This window comes from Portunus trituberculatus, chromosome 10 (assembly GCF_017591435.1).
Source record: "Portunus trituberculatus isolate SZX2019 chromosome 10, ASM1759143v1, whole genome shotgun sequence".
Classification (NCBI taxonomy): domain Eukaryota; kingdom Metazoa; phylum Arthropoda; class Malacostraca; order Decapoda; family Portunidae; genus Portunus; species Portunus trituberculatus.
In genome coordinates this window covers 9,248,178-9,253,908 of record NC_059264.1, presented here as the reverse complement: position 1 = coordinate 9,253,908, position 5,731 = coordinate 9,248,178, and positions in this window count along the sequence as shown.

Below are 5,731 nucleotides of genomic sequence, written 5' to 3'. Positions count from 1 at the left end.
TTTCGCGCGCTCCGTGTTCTTGTTTTTTGTAGTACAACTCTGACAGTTGCCAACATTCATTTTTTCTTCAGGGGTTTTAAGTTTGATGATATTTGCCTTCCTTTTTCATTGATTGAAAAAAAACTGTAGCGATGAGAAAAAAATGAAGAGTGAATAATGTAGTAGTTTAGTGAAGGACAAAATTCGAATATCCTTTTTCTATCAATTCCTATTTTTTCTACAGTCTATATTTTCAAAACTTATGCAAATCAAATATATTTCGAGTCTATGAGAAATATTACTACAGAGACTGCCGCAGATAATATAGAATTGGGCAGAGTTCCAAAGTTTATGAAAATAATGAATGAATATTGGGAATACTGCTTGAGTCTCGCAGTAGGAATGTGGACAGAATATGAATAAAAAGAAATCACTAACGGAGCAAGGCAGGAGGACGGGAAGGGAAGACATGCAGTTAGCAATATCAGAATTACATTTAGTGTGAAGATACTAACACAAGTTAGCAGATGTACGTACCATTGCTGGAGAGAGAGAGAGAGAGAGAGAGAGAGAGAGAGAGAGAGAGAGAGAGAGAGAGAGAGAGAGAGTGATAACCCAATTCGTGCTTCTATGTATAACTTTCTCCGGTTAAAATGTGGACATGGATATAAGCTTTTTCTATGGCAAAGGGGAAGTTGACCAAGGGCAACAAAACATAAGAAAAAAGGCCCACTTGATTGCCAATTACCTAAACGATTAATAGAGTTAGCCAAAAGTCTGGGACAAATGTCTTGAAACCTCCCTCTTAAAAGAAGTAAAGTCGTAGGATGATGGAAATACAGAAGCAGACAGGGAGTTCCAGAGTTTATCAGAGAAAGGTATGAATGATTGAAAGGACTGGTTAACTCTTACATGAGAGAGTTTGACAGAATAGGGGTGAGAGGAAGAAAGCCTTGTGGAGCGAGGCCGCAGGAGAACAGGAGGCATGCAGTTAGCAAGATCAGAAGAGCTACTAGCATGAAAATAGTGATAAAAGATAGCAAGGATAGATGGAACATTCCGGCGGTGAGAAAGAGGCTGAAAAAAGTCAGTCATGCAGCGAAGGGAAGTTGATGAGACGAAAAGCTTTTCATTCCACCCTATCTAATAAAACTGTGTGAGTGGAACTCCCAAATAAGGTAAGAGTACTCTATACAAGAACGGATAAGGCCCGTGTACAGAGATAGTAATTGTAGGGAAAAAAAAACTGGCGAAGACGCCTCAGAACGCCTAACTTCTTAGAAACTGTTTTAGCAAGAGATGAGATGTGAAATTTCCAGTTTAGAATTTAAGTATAGGACAGACCGAGGATATCCAGTGTAGATGATGGGAGTTGCTGAGTGTCATTGCAGAAGAGGGGATAGTTGTCTGGAAGGTTGTATCTAGTTAATAGATAGAGGAATTGAGTTTTTGAGGCAATGAACATTACTAAGTTTTCTTTCCCCCCAATCAGAAATCTTAAAAAGATCAGAAGTCATTCATTCTGTGGCGTTCCTGCGTGATCTGTTGACTTACTAAATGGTTGGTCGTCTTTGAAAAGACGTGGAATGATGTAGGATGGTATCATCAGCGTAGGAGTGGATAAGGCAAGAAGTTTGGTCAAGATCATTAACACCGCTGTTAACAGATTTAGGAGAACAGTGACCGTCTACCACGGCTGCAAAAGAACAGTTGGAAAGGAAATTTGAGATAAAGTTGCAGAGAAGGATATAAACAGTAGAGAGCAGTTTTGAAATCAGAGCTTTATGCCAGACTCTACAAATAGCTTTTGATATGTCAAAAGCGACAGCAAAAGTTTCAATGAAATCTCTCATAAAGTATAGCCAAGACTCAGTAAGATAAGCCAGAAGATCACCAGTAGAGGTAACTAAACGAGTTGAAGTGTAAAAATAGCTTCGTATGAACTAGTTTGCGATTGGATTGGCGTATGACTGGAATATTTTCACCACTAATACTGTACGTTACTTTCAGATTAAGATAACGTGTCCATATCATATAGATACAAAAGACAGGTGGCAGTGTGGCGGGGAGGATAAAATCTCACAAGTGTAGTACAGGAGCTGCCATGGGCCTTTTGATGTCTCGTTCTTTGTTGTTATGACTTTTTTCTAACTCTTTAGTGTATATTTCTCTTTAACTCGTGTTATATTTTTTCCCTCAATTTTGGGAAAGCATATTAGAATTGAAAGAAAATCTTATTCAACATTTGCTCTTCCTTAGACTACTGCACATTTTGCTCTTAGAATTTATATGTTACATTTTTTTTTTTTTTCAGAAATGATGCTGAAATAAAAGATAGAAATATCATTAACTGTCAAGGCCATGGAGTAAAAGTGAGGAACGCAAAATCAGGTAGTTTTTTTTTTCTAATAGTGATAACAAACTGATTGCTGAGCTGATAATGTAAAGAGTGCACAACTTATATAGAAGTACAAGAATTTGAAAAAAAAAGGAAAGTTTGACAAATTTGTAGAAAACTTCAACATAGAGCATGATGGAAATGACACGGAAACAACAGTGAGTGTCTTATCGCTAATGGGGAGAGAGAGAGAGAGAGAGAAGAGAGCCGGAAGAGAACATTTGTCTGATAGAAGCGTTTGAGTTCATTCAACATATGGCAGACAGGAGCTTGTTTGTTAATAGATAAGCTTAAAACTCAACTATATTAATTATTCACATATAATAAGGAGATGCGAGTTTGTTAATTGGTTCAACCTTCAAGGAAATGACAATAACGATAGTAAATGCTACTTTGTGTGAAAAGACCATGGGAGGATAGGAAGCTTTTTTTTCAGCCTATAGCGCCTGGAGGTATACTTGAAGAGTATTGGAAGCGCTGTCCATCTTCCACCCATTAGCGGCAAAGGCAATTTTTATTTATAGTGCTATCCATATTAAGGCCCATATTACCACTCAAGCGCATCTTTGGTGTAAGACAATTACACCTCCATCTAGACCGAGGTATCATGGTGACATGTAAATAACTTTAAACCACTCGACAAATTATAGTTTCAAGAGCGCACGTGGTTTAATTCGAACCTACGCGTGGACGTCTGCCCGAACCCACGCTCACCACCTTATCCACTACGCCACTACGATCTGAAGAGCAGTAAGATTCATAATTTCAGGTAAAGGTAACTTGAGACGGAGGCGGTGGCACAGTGGATAAGGTGGTAAGCGTGGGATCGGGCAGAGGTCCACAAGTAGGTTCGAATCCCACGACGTATCACCTTGATACTTGATACCTGATACTCATTTGTCGAGTTGTTTAAATTTACTTATATGTCACCACGTAAGTGCTTACACCAAAGATGCGTTTGAGTGGTGATATGGGACCTTATATAGGTACCACTATAAATAAAATTGCCTGCGCCACTAATGGGCTGGAAGCTTAACAGAGCTTCCAATACTCTTCAAGTCACTTGCAGGCGCTATGGGGCAGGACATGAAAAATGAAGAATGTCGAAAAGACAGGTTAAAGACAATTGTTAGGAAGCCCAGTGTTTAATAAAAATGAGTATTCCTATTTCTGAAAAAAAAAAATAAATAAATGTAAGCTAGAATTTTTTTTTTTTTATTTATGTAGTATGTATGTCACTTATTTATCGTATTAAACCTAACCTAGTCAAGATGACTGTCCTACTTGCTTTCGCTGAGTGTTAAAAAACGAGTCAATGAATATGATAAGGAGGAGTTGCTCACACCATTACGAAACTCTCTTTTCAACGCGACTCTGACTAAGACCAACGGGAACATTAGGAAAATGAAAGGCCCACTTGGATTCTAATTTCCTAATAGGAAAAATAAAATGACGAAGGATAAGTGTCTTAAATTTGATGCATCTTGGAACGAAATTGTTGTAACCCGAGAATCATGAAGAATTGAAACACTTAAGAAAGAAGCAGGCAAAAGAATGAAGAAATTAAGAAAGAAGTAAGAAGTAGAAAAAAAAGTGAAAAGATGGGACACACGAAAGCAGGTACCAAGATTATAAGACTCTATCACTAACCTGACAGATAGGAGAACCCGTGACCACCGAGAACAAAAAGAGACGAGGAGTCATTACAAGACTAAGGGAGCCGGAAATTAGCAGCAGATTACAAGAGGAGTTAACTAGGTGGCTGTCACTGAAAGCAGATTCTAAGGAAGCAGAGTTCACCGTAACCAAATGATATGGACGAGGCGAATAGCGGCACACCATAGGGAACATACCCCCTTGTTTCTGTTTGGAAGATGCTGTTACTGAAGTTACGCGAAAATTCATTTTATTGAATGGTTAATGAAATTGAATGGTATGATCGAAGTATGCGAGAAGAATATAGTTACTGGAAAATGAACCCTATTGAAAGTTAAAAGAAAATTAACCTTTTAATTAAGGTATTGAAAAGTAAATCTTATAGCACCGGAAGCTTTGTTAACTGGAGGAAAAAAGTACCTCTAAACCATGCGTATATTATGAGTTGTAAGAGACAGAAATGACAAAAGGGGAGAGACAGACAACTAGACAGAGCTGTCAGACCAGAGAGGGTCAAGCCGTCTATCACAATTCCTCCAGTAAGTAGATCCAGACTGTTGTAATGCAGCCAGAGTGAGATGTTGGTGTTATATTTTGACAAAGGAAAGGTTGCTATGTTTAGGATCCTTTTTTAATTATTTTGGAGGTCAATTTCTAGGTCTGTGTAGGACGTGTTCCTCATTAATATATAGTTATAGTGTCTGTGTAGGGTGTATTTTACCAGTGAATGGAAATTACGTGATGTGATTTGAATAATGCGAAGTAATGTGAGACATTTGAAGTAATCTAAGTGAAGAGAGTTGTTTTATCAAAGAGAGCTAATTGTATAATTCTTTTTTAATCCAAGGTATAATTTGCCATAGTGTGAGATATTTGTAGGTGAAATTTCAGTGACGAGAGATCAATATTCGTGGTTTTTCGTTGTTGTCGGAGGATCGTATATATATTGTAATCACTCTTAAAGATCAGGTACGCATAAAGATCGTGCAACTGCAAGAACGGCAAAATTAATGAAGTGTACGCCAGAACTAATGTAAGTATGGAGCATAAAGGCTCAGAGCAGAATAGAGCAACACTATATACTTGCCTCATTGAGAAATGGCCGGTAGGGCTTGGCATGGGAGTTTCCTCAGTGTTGTCATCATCACCGTCTACTTCTTTCTCCAACACCGCTCAATCTATGTAATCTTGCCCTCTATCTTTCTTTCTCTCTTTGTGTTTTTTATATAAATTGGTGTATATCAGAAGATATTTCCGGGATTATTAAAACTTTTGTTCCACACCACCATTGAGGCAAAAAAAAAACGAAGAGTGTTTCCTATATAAAGATTTCGTTTCTCTCATTCGTAAACGTGGCATATGACCGGGAGAGGGCGACATTGCCGCTTACTTCACCCGATCGTCAGTGGAGGAATTCTTGGAGTCACAGACACACGTTCTCGATATGGATGATTCCTTTGCTGCAAGCTCGTCATATGGCCACCTTCATAGCCAAGCTGTGGCAGTTATTTACAACGTCAATAGGTACTTCTTGGAGAAGTGATCTCTGGAGTTGTGGCACACTGGAAAAGTCCCCATGGTTTCCAGGCCCTATCGACCATATCTCACTGCGGCGAGTATATAGTGGAACCCTCATGCTTCTGCAACTGTGGAGCATATGAACTTATTATTTATAGAACGACTAACATTACACTACAC